Here is a 14,711-nt window from a genome sequence, read left to right as displayed (position 1 = left end):
AACTTTGTTCACAAGGCAAAACAAAGGAAGAGCTATATTTGTCAGTGGCTGAGTGGAGGGAAGGAGGACACCTGGTGCCTGACCTGTGCACAGCAAGACCTTGCTATCCCACCAGACCAGAGTACACAAGCCGCATGTGGTAAGAAAGTTTCTCCCCACCCGACTGGCCCCAAATATGAGAAGAGAGGTGGGGCAGGAAAGCTCTTCCTCGTTTTGGTGTGAACTTTGTTCACAGAGCCAGGGTCACCTGGGAGCTGGCTCTGGGCATGCTGGGGACCCCATGATCCCATTTTCCCTATTTTCTGGCAAACTGCCACCCAGTGATAAGTTTCAGAACCATAAACATGTGGCCAGAAGCAAAGATGTGGGCCCAGAGTGTCCCCAGAGCCACCACATTCAAGGTGCATGAGGGTTTCCACCTAGTTCTGATATCCTACAGGAGGACAGACTCCAAAGCCAGCCTATCCTTTTGGGTCACTCCTCTCTGCTCAGAGGCCAGAGAGGAGCAGACACAGCCGTCTCCATTGCACAGAGGCTGGGGAGGGGTAAGAGGCTCTGTCCATGGGTCACTAACTCTGCGTGCGGTTAGACATTCAGCACGAGGCATAAAGCCTGTGTCTATGACCCCCTCTGCTGTAATGATGGGGCATTCCTTCAACAGCGAGAATTTGTGTAGGACACTGTTACTTCCTGCCAGGCCCATCTTATAAGTTATTGTTTCATCAGTGTATTCATATATCTGTCCTCAATCTTTTCCTATTTGTTAAGAAATTTTACTTCTGCACTTGTGGAAAGTTTATGTTTTAAAAAACTTTATCTACTGTCTTGACCCTTAAACTGTAAAGGTTTCCAAAATGGGAAACATGAGAGAGAGGGGAAAGTGAGATCTCATTTATTTGGGAAATATTTTTCTGAATACCGCATAAAACGTTGAAAAACATGGAAGGAGGGTTGACTTAAGAGTACAAAAAGCTGGATTCTAATCCTGGTCTCACTTTTCTAGCTGTGTGACCTTGGGCAAATTACTGAACCTCTCTGAGCTTCATTCTCTTTCTCTATGGAAAGGAGAGAGTAAGATATGCTTCATTTCATATATTTTCCAAGTTAGCATGTGTGAAAGTAGTTTATCAAAAGTAAGAGACTATATGCAGGTAAAGCATTGGTATTAGTAATGAAAACAAGATAAACGTACAAGAATGACTTGGGTCATCATTGGTATGACTTACAGCTGGTAATAAAATAGCTATGGGGAAAAAGTCATGTGCTTTCTAGATCACAAATACAATTATATTTTAGTCACAGGAAACAGAGCCAAACATTCCACTGGCCCCCTGGGTCCCTCTGCACCTGCGAGGTGGGAGGATAGCGTCTGGTCAGCTTAGGGCCTTTAAAAGCCAGACCAATTGGAAGGCAGAAGAGTCTCTTTCCTCAGTCTCATTGGTTGCTAGAGGTGTCAGTCACGGCTTGCCCACCCACCGCCCCATAATAGGCTTAAAGGGCCACTGTCTATACCACCTGCTGATAATTTTTGACTGGTTTTCCTAACTTGAAAAGATGAGTGGGACCCTCTAAATTCTTCTTGTGGGGATTGGAATTTGAAGAGTGAATCGCTCAAGTGAAGGCAGGTGATACTACAAAAAGGACACGTAGAGTGCAGGGTACGGTGGCCCATGAGGGCCATGTGCAAATTGCCGGAATGAAGCCAGAAGGATGGAGGAGGAACCCAGGAAGAAACAGAAACATTATCAGGTGAAGGCAGTGGGGGAGGCAGGGGTGTCTCAACACTGAAACTAGCTCTAGCTTTGCCACACACTGCCCCGGGGAGGGGAGCCCTGTGTCCTTGGCAGGAGACGCCATCCCATGGGCCAGGGTCACCTGGGAGGTGGCTCTGGGCATGGCGGCGATTTTTTTTTTTTTTTTGTAGATTTAATGCCATCTTGTTTAAACAACTGCCTGTTTCTGCCTCAGCATTTACAAGTGAACCTGCCTTTGTTGCATGGCCCTAGATTCCTACCCCAATCTGCCGTGTTGAAAATGCAGATCAGGGGTGTGGGCCGAGAGTGTGGCTGCTGAAGCGCAAACCCTCCTGTTGCAGGGGTAACTCAAAACGCGAGCCTACCTGTGTGGATCCCTGAATCCTCAGAAATACAGACTACAGGCCGGGCGCGGTGGCTCAAGCCTGTAATCCCAGCACTTTGGGAGGCCGAGACGGGCGGATCACGAGGTCAGGAGATCGAGACCATCCTTGGCTAACACGGTGAAACCCCGTCTCTACTAAAAAAATACAAAAAACTAGCCGGTGGCGGGCGCCTGTAGTCCCAGCTACTGCGGAGGCTGAGGCAGGAGAATGGCATAAACCCGGGAGGCGGAGCTTGCAGTGAGCTGAGATCCGGTCACTGCACTCCAGCCCCGGCGACAGAGCGAGACTCCGTCTCAAAAAAAAAAAAAAAAAAGAAATACAGACTACACCGTGCTGTCCCTTCTGCGTGAAGGGCAGTGGATACATAAATTAATTGTAGAATAACAATAATATAAATATTATTGTAGCAACAATAACAAAACAATAGCTAGATTCATAGTGCCTAGTATGCAGTAGACACCAGGCTCTGTGTTAAGTGTTTTATATCAGCCCTGTGAGGTAGATAATCTGAGTATTTTACAGAGAAGGAAATGAAGCCCAGAGATACTAAGTAGCAAAGTTCCCCAGCCAGCAAGTGTAGAGCTGGCCATAGTGGAACCCCAGAGCTCAGCTCTTGAGCACCACATTAGATAGCTTGTATTGTTGCAGAACCAGCAAATCACAAACAATTAAAACCCCACAGATGGGGTAAGTCAAATCACTCAGCCCTTCCATATTATATTTACTCTAGCCACAGACTTCTTATGCCATGGTAAGTCTCTTAGGGGAAGGGATTAGTTTTTCTCTTTGGCCGTAACTCCCTCAACCTTTGGCGTCAACCCGTTCTCACAGTGGGCATCCAGGAAGTTTTGCTGGCCAGCTCTTCTTTCCTTCTCCCTTGTAAAGTTCATGTCCCCTATGCCAAGGAATATCAGCAGCCTTACAATGAACAGTGACTGGGAAATGTATTTTTTTATTTGTGGTACCCATGGTACTTTAAAGTCCAAAAGGATTATGACTTTTTGATTTAAAAAAATGCAAATACCATGAAAGGGCATTCTGTAAAAACGAAATCCTCCTCTTTTCATCTTCTGGATGGCGTTGCATGCATTCTTCTAGATAATTCTATTTTCATTTTTTTGACACAGGTTCTCACTCTGTTGCCCAGGTTAGAGTACAGTGGCACAATCATGGTCTCTCCAGCCTCGACCTCCTGGGCTCAGGTGATCCTCCCACCTCAGCCTCCCAAGTAGCTGGGACTATAGGCATGCTCCACTATGCCTGGCTAATTTTTGTATTTTTTTAGAGACGGGGTTTCACCATTGTTGCCCAGGCTGGTCTGGAACTCCTGGGCTCCAATGATCTGACCATCTTGGCCTCCCAAAGTGCTGTGATTATAGGTGTGAGCCACTGTGCCCAGCCTCTTCTAGATAATTTTATATAAGGACATATAGATATAGATGTAGTTATAGGGCATGTTATACATATGGCTCCCCATCATTCTTTTTAACCGATGCACTGTAAGTTATTCAAACAGTGCTCTATTGATGGACACTTAGGTTATCATCATGTTTCATTTTTGCAAATAATATTATAATCAACCCCCTTGTACATGTGTTCTTGCACACTTTGAAGGAATAGCTCAGTAGAATATGGTCCCAGAAGTAGAATTCCTGGATCAGAGGGTGTAAACATTTTACATGTTGGTAGAGACTATCAAATTACTCTCTACAAAGGTTATTTTATTTTATTTTTATTCTTATTTTTATTTTTATTTTTATTTTTATTTTTTGAGACGGAGTCTCGCTGTGTCGCCCAGGCTGGAGTGCAGTGGCGTGATCTCGGCTCACTGCAAGCTCCGCCTCCCGGGTTCCCGCCATTCTCCCGCCTCAGCCTCCGAGTAGCTGGGACTACAGGCGCTCGCCACTGCGCCTGGCTAGTTTTTTGTATTTTTTTTTAGTAGAGACGGGGTTTCACCGTGTTAGCCAGGAGGGTCTCGATCTCCTGACCTCGTGATCCGCCCGCCTCGGCCTCCCAAAGTGCTGGGATTACAGGCTTGAGCCACCGCGCCCGGCCTAAAGGTTATTTTAAACTGCATTTCCACCAACAATATATGAGAGGATTTGACCTTGCCCTCCCATCCAAAATGTGTATTTCTAAGTTTAATTGGATTCATATATGTCCTTAGCTGGACTTCTCATAGGTCCCAGATTCCCAGGGCAGCATTTGTTTGCATGGTTGACTGTCACCCTGGGAGCAGTTTTCCTGCTGAAATTAACCAGGATTCATGGAAATAATACAATGTGTGCAACAGCTTCCACATGTAAGTATTAAGGCAAAACCAAAATGAAACAATCTAACAAAACAGAGGTGGAAATTTGTGAGTAAACAGTGAATATTTTGCATTCTTCCAAAGATATAAAGTCTAGAAGGTTTTCCATATGGAAATTTCCACTAGCTTTGACATTCTGGGAATACTTTATATTTCTACTGAAAATGTCTGGAGGAGTTCTATAGATGGTAACTGAAGCCATATCGTCATGTCCTGTTAAATTGATTTACATACCTATCACAAAGGTTGGACTGCCAAGGGCCCATAACTCAGTTTACATTTGGTTAAATATGGCATTTGTGATTTAAAAATATTTTTTTTGAGACAGAATCTCATTCTGTCACCCACGCTGGAGTGCAGTGGCACGATCTTGGCTCACTGCAACCTTCACCTCCTGGGTACAAGCGATTCTCCTGCCTCAGCCTCCCAAGTAGCTGGGATTACAGGCACGCACCACCATATCTGACTAATTTTTCTACTTTTAGTAGAGACAGGGTTTCACCATATTGGCCAGGCTGGTCTGAAACTCCTGACCTCAAGTGATCTCCTGCCTCGGCCTCCCAAAGTGCTGGGATTACAGGTGTGAGCCACTATACCCAGCTGGCATTTGTGACATTTTTACAAAGATTGTTTCCTAGGCTCTGGGTCCAGTTTGTGTTCTCTCAACTAACTGGGGAAAATCAGCTTTCATAATTTCAACCAAACAGCTTCATTTTTAGAAACCCACCAGCTGTAAATGCAAAGATTACTCCTAAGTTAACTGCAAGCAATTAAAATCTTGGGATTAATTGGAACTGAAGCAAAAGGAAAGAAATCATTTTAAGATATCAAGTCATCCCTATGACTTTATATTTAAGATACAGCAACTGTGTATTCTTATTCTTTAAAACAAATGACTATGACTCTTACAGAAATAACAATATACAATTTTGGCCATTTTCATGCCTCATGAAGAAAGCTCTACCTCAGAAATAGGAAAAGGATAAGCTCACTAGCAGTGCAGTTTCTAATCCAACTTTGCCAAATAATTTAGCAAGGGTGAATGATAGATGGTAATGATGATAATAAATGTTATTATTATTTTTTTAAGACAGAGTCTCACTCTGACACCCAGACTGGAGTACAGTGGCTCAATCTCAGCTCACTGCAACCTCCACCTCCCAGGTTCAAGCGATTCTCCTGCCTCAGTCTCCTGAGTAGCTGGGATTACATTACCAAACCTGGCTAATTTTTGTATTTTTAGTAGAGATAGGGTTTCACCATGTTGGCCAGGCTGGTCTTGAACTCTTGACCTCAAGTGTTCCACCCACCTCGGCCTCCCTAAATGCTGGGATTACAAGCATAAGCCACTGTGCCCGGTCAATAAACGTTACTATTATCAAGGGTCAATATTTATTTAAATGAGTGACTGGTATCCTGGAAGCTGTTTTCCCACTGAAATTCCAGGAGTCATAGAAACAATGTTACCATTATCTGTTATCATTATTGTAAGAGCTTTCATTTATTAAGCCCTCACTATATATAAGGCACTATGGTAAGCATTTCTCACCTATTTTCCAAATTTAGTTCCTGTGAAGAAGGAAATGTTATCCCTTTTGTTACACCTGAGGATGGGTGCTGAGCAGTTAAGTAGTTTGTGTGAGGTGACGGGGATGGCAAAAGTTCACAGAGGAATTCACCCTCTCCTGTCTATCTCCAACAAGGTGCTGAGTGTGTCACATCTCAGGTGGCTCTGGCTGCAAAATGGTCCAATACCTGCTTGCACAGGGAAATCACTGAGAGATCTTATTTTATGAAGCATCGTGTGTGCAAAATGTTTTATGCATAGGGGTGGGTCAGGGTTTCTCGCTCTGAAAAACAAAACAAACAGGAATTGGAACAGGTGGAAGGCTTAAGCCGAGCCAGCTTTTTGGTCTGTTCTTCATCATGTCTCAATTTCTGTAATGAAATTTTCCCACCAAACAGCCACACAAATGCCTTGGTGGTAGAGACTGAATTGGGTCTTTTCCGGAGAATGACACTTCTTCCATTGAAATGGCCCCTTTCTTGGACAGGGTGCTGGAGTGTGTGTGTGTCTGTGTGTGTATGTCTGTGTGTGTGTGTGTGTGTGTGTGTGTATACTTGTTTGCCTCGTGAAGCAGGCATTCAGGTGGCGCAAGGCTGAGAGTGACTTGTTTGGCTATTTGTGAAGAAGCTGGCAAACTTGGGCCTTCTCCCTGGCAGGGAGGAGAAAGGGCCGCTTGTTTCTGAAATATCAGCAAAAAGGCTGGTGCAGGTGGGGCCCGCATCAGTGAAAAGTTGCTGGAAGCAAAGGCTGCAGGTGCTGCCTCGGGAACACGGACGTGTGCTTCCTGGGTAGGGCGCGGGAGAAAGAGGACTGCCAATCGCCAAATAGAACCACACTGTTGTCCCAGGGGTGAATGAAAAAGATGTTTCAGTGCTGTGGACGGATCTGGATGGTTTGCCCCGGAGGACAAAAAGTCTCCTATAAAATTCCATTTACATAGTCCTATCTCACTTGGGCTTTTGGTGACCAGATTCAATTGTGCTGGTGTCCCCTGTGCAGTGTGATATCATAGCTTCAGAGGAAGGCTTTATTTAGAGGTCACACTAGTTTGTCCTGGGGATGTAGTCATTTTTTGTGTCACGGACAATGTTTTACTGTGGAGATATGAGCCAGATGGCTCAGCCACTTGCAGTCCGGAGCTAAACAGTGTCTGTATTGTTGGCGAATAAACAGAATCTATTGTTTGCTGCTCATGAAACTCTAGTGCCCACCACTGTTTAGAGATGAAGTATTTAATAAATTGTTAGGTCTCGCTTAAAGAATCTGTAAAACAACATCTCAGAAGGACACAGGGCTCCAAAAATATAAATCTCATGTGTTCTTAAAAACAACAAGAACAACCACCACCTTCCTCTCCGGCTTTCTTCCTTCCCCGCCCCCTCCATCTCTTGAGGCCATTCACTCTTACAGTAGTGAAGGCTCGGATTTTGTTTCTTTCCCATGGCAATCCATATGCTAATATGAGCTGTAACCCTTGTGCAGGGCAGTGGGGGGACAACATAACGCTTGTGCGCGGCCCCCTCCAATTTTCTCACCCCCTCCCAGCCATGGCTACCTATTTGCCAACACTGAACGGAACAGTGGAGCCTTATGGGGTAGCACGTGTGTCACGGAAATGCGGTTTGGAGATGCACTTCCTCCCTGCTTCCTGAGATGATACTCTGAAGATAAAAGGTGTCGTGTCTGGCAAGCTCCTCTCGCATGCTGAATTGGCCTCACTCAGTAGGGAAATCTGCTCACTCACCCCAAGCAACAACAACATCAACAACAAATAACACCACAGCACAGCAACCTGGAAGGACTGAAAAATATTTGTTTCCTTTTGCAGAATGAGTGTAGAGTGTCACTTTCTGAGCATTTAACCACTCTTGGCCTTCCCCATCTTTTTTTTCCAGCATGCATCTTGTCTCTCTAAATAAAGCCCCCTTTTCCATTTAACTTCGCCCAGCTGTGGCTGGGTATATTGCAATGTCAGAAGTATTCGTTTCCTGCCTTAATTGCAGCCAGAGCCAACCTTGACTGGCAAGGAGAAAGCCACTGACAGGTTTGGGCTGTGTCCAGACCTCCTCAGACTTTCTGTCAGCCAACTGTTTGACAGTATATGCAAATACATGCAAATGCAGGGACACTGGCCGAACACCTGCAGAAAGTGACCATCTCCACTCAGGCTTGGCCTCCCCTGTAACTGGGGGTTTTGAAATGCTGCTTGGTCGCTTTCTGTCAGTTTATTATGCATTTGTCAGCAGAACGTTGGGCTGATAAAAACACTCCTCTTTGTCCTGAAGAGCCGCAGAGCTCCATGTGGAGCTGCAAGTGCCAGGGCTAGTGGGATGGCTCCTGGCCAGCCCTTGTGAATCCTCCCCTCTGTCTGCAGGACCCGAGCGGCAGCATCCGAACTCTTGTGGGCTTGCCCGCATGGAGGAAGGCCTTCTGTTTCCCTGGGTGTAAAGATGTAGGCTTGATGGTGGGGCAACAGAGCGAAAGGCCAGCTCTCTCTAGCAGCTGGAACTTGGCGACTTTGAGGAATAATATGTCCTGGATTTTCAAAAGCCGAAGGAAAATCTGCCCGGGCTGTCAGGGAATTGGAAAGGGGGAGAGGGCCCGCCACCTCAAATGGGAATGGAACTGCCAGCCACACACACCCCCTCCAGACTGTGGGAAGATGGCCAGGTGGCATGACTCCGGCAGCCACTTGCCGCCCGGCCATCTCGGCTCCCATCTGCTCAGGCCTTCACTCGCTTCCCACAACTTCTCTCTTTAAAAGGTGCTAAGACCAGCCAGTCAGCTGCGATTTAAAAGTTGTATGTGAGACTTGTGCGTAGTTTTGAGTTTGACTTTTTTGCAGTAAGGCAGGTGACCTAAAAGTAAGGCAGGTGACCCAAGTATCGTGGCTCTAAGACCGTGAAGATCAGTGGACCAGACCCAGATTTTGGGGTCTTCCTCGAGCCATCAATGAGGGAGAAGTAAGATAGGGACACTGCAGACCAGTGTCCTGTGTGGTCCTTAAACATCGACCACCAGAACCGGGGGAAGCATTTTGCATTTTTTTTGTGCAGCCAGGCTTTGGTTCTGCAGAGTAATAAGTCATTTGGGAATGGTTGTGCAAAACAGGCCTTCAAAATCTCCCTATCCTCTCTACTTAGAGGTTGGAAGCACCTTGAAATCTAGGCAAATTCTTGTGTATTTTTGGGAACTTGAATATATACAACCTAAATATAGGAGCTTGGTGTCTTGAGTATAAATCTATAATCAACTCTGGCAAAATATGAGAAGTAAGCAGGTATTGCTTGTAGTGAAAAACCAAGCTGGGCATGGTGGCCTGTAATCCCAGCACTTTGGAAGGCTGAGGTGAGAGGATCGATTGAGCGTAGGAGTCAAGACCAATCTCGGCAATGCATCTCTACAAAAAGTAAAAAAAAATTTAGCCAGGTAAGGGGGTGAATGCCTGTAGTAGTCCCAGCTACTAAGGAGGCTGAGGTGGGAGGATGGCTTGAGTCCAGGAGATCAAGGCTGTAGTGAGCCATGATCATGCCATTGCTCTCCAGCCTGGGTGACATAGTGAGACCCTGTTTTGTTTTTTTTTGTTTGTTAAAAAAAAAAACCAGCTGATATCAGTGTAGACTGCTGGTCCAAGTCATTTATACTCCAAAATGGATTGTTCTTTGGCCTAAGAATCATTTTGCCATTCATGCAACTAACATCAATCAAATAATTGCCTACTCTTTCTTGTATATTAAGAGAAGTAAAAAGTCATGGTGAAGTCTCTTGAAATGTTTGACCATGAAGTCTTTTCTCTCTGGAGAAGGAAGAGGCTGATCTTTAGGCTTTCCAAAAATTGCTGGGACTTGGTGGAAAATTGGAGTGCCTGGCTTCCAAGCAGGCATAATGGCTCTCTGCAAGACCAGGTATGTACAAACATCCCTTGAGCAGCTCTGCAAGCCTGATGCTTCACCAACCGGTGCCCGGGCTTCATAACTGCTGAAAATCATGGTGTTGATTATCAGCACAGTGATGGTGCCAGGTGCTGTGGAATCAGTGAGTTTTCCAATTATTGCTTTATTGCAGAGGGAGAAAGAGGGCAGCTGAAACTCAGAAATGTATATATTAGGTGCCTGCTAAGTATCCACATTGAGCATCTGCTGTTATGGATAAACTGAGGCACAGTGGCATCAATAGGAACAACTTAGGGCATACAGTAGACCAAAGCCATTCATCGTTAGCACTAGGACCCCAAAGCCCAGGTGCCAGTGCCTCCACATGCCTCCTCTTAAATATATCACACAGTATGTGCAACAAGAAAAACTCTTGCTGGGACCAAATAGCCACAGAAAATCCAGTGGGGATCTGCATGTCAATGATAAATTTGAATAGAAATATAGGAGCTTCAAAAAGGGACAGAGACGTGATGGAGAAGGCCTCCAATCAGGCCCTCAGTTCCTTTGAGAATCCATGAGATTGATACTGTGTGTGGCTGTCATAACATCAGCAAGGAATGAAAGCGGGAATTTCGTCAACAGGGATTTTAGACATTTTCCTAACCCCGGTGTCTGGCGTAAGGGTGATTAGATCCCTCTCCTCTGTTCAGAAGGCCAGTGCAATTTCTATGGGTATGGTACCAGTTCTGTTTTACTGATTGGAAAGAGAGTTTGATCATACTAGCTGTAATTCATAATGTATGGGCATCTCTTATGTAAATGAGCTCACTCTTTGCCTTAAAAAAAAAAAAGTCCGGAAAGAAATAAAATGCTACATAAATGAGACCGCTTCGTTTCTCTCCTGCTTGTTCTTTCCCTCTCTCTCTCTCTCTCTCTCTCTTTTAAAAAGTAAACCCAAGGTAGTTGTATTTAAGCAGCTTTAATGTCCTTTCAGGGCTGCGCACAGGGTTGTGGTCACTCAGGCAGCAGTAACTTTGAAAAAATGACCCGTCTACACCCAAACAATAACAGAATCCCCCTTTTTATGTTGGAAACGCCCACGGCTTTCTGTGCATCTCCAGACTCCCCACGTAGATGCAACTGTTTGACCAGCCTTCTACTGAACAACTTAATTAAGCAAAAGAAAACGTGTCAGTTTCTGCCAACCTCACAAAAACAGAGCTGTGGGGGTAAAAAGGGTCGTCGAATTAACCCACATTCCTGAACGGGTTCACTAAAGCGAGGCCTGGCTTTGCAGCAATGCCAAGGGGAGCCGTGCGCTGGGTTGCCATTCAAATTTATCAAGACATATTGTTCTGTAGATCATACTGAACACAATTAAAGCTGCAGTACCTCGGGGGGCTACAGCTCGGGTGTGAGCTTAGCTTAACTTAAAAAAAAAAAAATCTTGTCACGACACGGTGCCTACCATTGACATTCTGCACAGTTACAGAGACAAAACAGTTCTATCCGACCATATGAAAACAGCAAGTTGTTTTTTTCATTTTTTCCCCTCTTCAGTGTCCCTGCCCTCCCTCTTCCCCCGTTTTCCCTCTCCATGAAAGCACATGCAATATGCAAAGCAACTGTATACTCTGCATGCAATTTGTACTAGCCAGACCCAACCCGAATTTAATCCTTTTTTTTTTTTCTCTCTCTCTTTTTGTCCTGAGGGCGGGGAAGTGTCCCAGCCTAAATCCTTCTCTGGAAGCTGGGAAAGCAGAGGCCCCAGGAATCCTGTTTCCTAGCCAATTAAATTTAGTTTTCTTTTTTTTTTTTTCAGGCTTGGATTTTGATTTTGCTTCCTTTATGTGAAGCCAGGAGGGAGCTTAGCGCCCAGCACTCCGTGCCCCACCCCCACCACATTGCAGCCTCCTGCAGTCACCAGGAAAAGCGGGGGCTTTCAGTGGCAGCCAGAATGAATTCAGAAACATCACATTTCATTTCGGGAAGAATTGGATCAGCACCAGTTTGGTGTTGAGGCCATGAGATTGTGGCATTTTTATCCCAAATTATCCTCTCTTGGCCTCTCTCAGTGTGTATGTATGTCTGTAGGAGTCCTTGTGTAGAATTATGCTCTGCAGAAAGCATCCCACATTTATTCAATTGCATCGTCCCACATTCTGGCTCGGGAGACACAGACTCGAGTCAACCTGCAGCTGCCTAATTTTGCAGGGAAGCAGCTATCCTGATGTTTGCAGGTTGGAAGCCTCCAAGTGACACACATCAGGAAGAAATGGGCTCTCCAATCCCAGATGAGCTGAAACACAAACGCTTTTCTGAGGGAACAGTTGGGGTCTTATCTTTCCGAGCCCTTGTCGATGCAAGCAACCATTGACGAAGAAGCGTTTGTGCTTGATACCTATTGCAGGTGTTCTTCACTGTGGAGATTTTGTCAATGAAAGATTCAAAAGTGGTTCAATGATCAGAAGACCCTATGTGTTTGCTTTTGACCAGCTTTTGTTTGCTCCGTCACTCAGGGAGAATATAAACAACTTTGGCTAGGTAAGATGGAAAAACATTAGCCAGTACGGAAATGTTCTACAGACAAGTGAGGGGACTTGGCAGAAGTCTGGCTTAGAAGATGAATGAATAAAACCCCGGGCAGAATGCAATAGTGGCAATAGGCAAGCATTCTTTGCAGATGTGCACCGAAGGCTACAGGCTACTGTGTCTTTTTCTTCTGGCTTCTCTCTTGAGCTTCTGACACTGCACAGAAAGTGGGTCGGTCCTCTGAGAGGCTTGAAAAATGCAAAAGTTTACCACCAACTGGTGGGAATACGTGCAACACATGCGTAAAGCAAAGAGCATCAGTGGTGAAATGCAGCCTGCAGTTCCTCTCCGACAGTTATCCAGATAATTCATCTCAAAATAATGATTTTGCCATAAACATACAGAGATTGCAGGCAAAAGCCATCACCATTCAAAAGCTGTAACAAGAATGGCTTATTCTTTTAAGGGTTCCTTATTGTCTACAGAAAATGATTCACATGTCCCATTGAGGTGCTCTGAGATCTGGGACTGGCTTATACGTTTATCTTTTTTGCCGAACAATTCAGCCTCCAGAGGGGATTTTTCTTTTTGGTCTGAAGGGTGAAGCTTGTCTGGTCTGCAGCTTTTGCAAACTACAGCCCGCTCAGTCGAGCTCATTGCTCTGAGGTCTCCGTACTGTCCCAAAGTGGCTCTTCTGGGGCCTGATGGAAAATCTGAGCCTAGAGCTTTAAGTAGTCATAACGCCCCAGAGAGACATCTGATCCTCAGGGCAGGCGCACCAGCCACCTGGGCCCCTTACTCTGCCTCTTTTTTTTTTTTTTTTTGAGACGGAGTCTTGCTCTGTCGCCCTGGCTAGAGTGCAGTGGCCGGATCTCAGCTCACTGCAAGTTCCGCCTCCCGGGTTTACGCCATTCTCCTGCCTCAGCCTCTGGAGTAGCTGGGACTACAGGTGCCCGCCACTTCGCCCGGCTAGTTTTTTTTTTTTTTTTTGTATTTTTAGTAGAGACGGGGTTTCACCATGTTAGCCAGGATGGTCTCGATCTCCTGACCTCGTGATCCGCCCGTCTCGGCCTCCCAAAGTGCTGGGATTACAGGCTTGAGCCACCGCGCCCGGCCCACTCTTGACCTTTGCTCTGGGATTCCTGCTCTCTTGGATGCCCGGACTTGTCTCCCTCTGTCCCCGGGATAGGAAGCGCCGTCTTTGCCGAGGGCCCAGGGCTGATCTTTGTGCTTGTGGTGGTTCAAGTCTCCTCTCTACCTCTTCCCTGCAGTATGATCTTAGGCAAATTATTTAACCCCACCGTACCTCAGTTTACCCATCTGTCAAACTGGGCTAATAGTAGTATCCAACCTCAGGGAGCTGTTGGGAGGCTTAAGTGGGTTAATTTATGCAAAGGACTTAGAACCCTGCCTGGTGAATAGTAACAATTGTTATTATCTCCCCTGTTAGTCTTTAAACTCCTTCAAGCCTCCAGCATTGCTTTATTTATTGCAGCAAAAGTTCCAGGAGTAAATAATCCTCAAACTCTCTCCCCTCTGCTGGGCACGGCACAGGGCAGGTGTAGACTTGGCTTGCAAACCTTCCTTCTATTGATGTGGGCTCAATAGTCACACCCTTGGCTTTCCAACCAAGTCAGAGTGCCAGTCCCTGGAAAGCCTTCCCATGACAAATGACAGCAGGACAAAGGCTGAATTCGATCAGACCCTTCTTTCACCTTGTTGGTGCTGCAGGGAGAGGGAGGAGGTGCAAAGACCAGAGGCCGTTAGAGCCCAGGGGGACTTAGAGCTGCCTCACGCCCACCGACCCTCCAACTCCCTCACTCTGCAGCGGAGAATGGGGGCTCAGAGACATACAGTGACTCACTCAGAGTCACACAGCAAGGGCTGGGCCTAGAACTCTGTCTTTAACCTCTTGCCTATTTGTTTTTCTGGGAACCATCATCACATTCAGATGGCAAGGTCATACGGAACGCGGCATTCAACATAGGCTTAACTTACTCAAACGTTTCCTTTCAAGAACTTCAGGCTTAAAATAACCCAGACGGGGTTTAAAGTACCGCTGCAACGTAAGGAGAAACTGACTAACCCCCTCTCCCAAATGCGCTTGGCTGTGTGTCTTATACACACAAGGACCTTTTGGACACATCTAAGGGTAGTGATACAGCCGGGCAATACCAGAGGGGCAGAGCGACAGCCACGCACGCAAGGCACTGAACACTTGGACCCCGACAACCCTCTGCACCCGCAGCCCCAGGCCCTCATCCTTGCTCCCTGGCTGCCCTGGAG

General features: G+C 46.1%; 1 long non-coding RNA gene across 1 annotated transcript; it reads left to right on the top strand.

Moving 5' to 3' along the window:
- Nucleotides 1-52: 52 nt before the first annotated feature.
- LOC117096691 lies at nucleotides 53-12,749 on the top strand. The gene is made up of 3 exons (XR_004442587.1): nucleotides 53-139; nucleotides 9,821-10,053; nucleotides 11,716-12,749. It is a non-coding gene; the product is annotated as an uncharacterized LOC117096691 (long non-coding RNA).
- The last annotated feature ends 1,962 nt before the right edge of the window (nucleotides 12,750-14,711 follow it).

Source organism: Trachypithecus francoisi, unplaced genomic scaffold, assembly GCF_009764315.1.
Source record: "Trachypithecus francoisi isolate TF-2019V2 unplaced genomic scaffold, Tfra_2.0 Lachesis_group14, whole genome shotgun sequence".
NCBI lineage: Eukaryota > Metazoa > Chordata > Mammalia > Primates > Cercopithecidae > Trachypithecus > Trachypithecus francoisi.
Note: the sequence above shows the minus strand (reverse complement) of the source record. Positions and strands in the feature narration are given on the sequence as shown.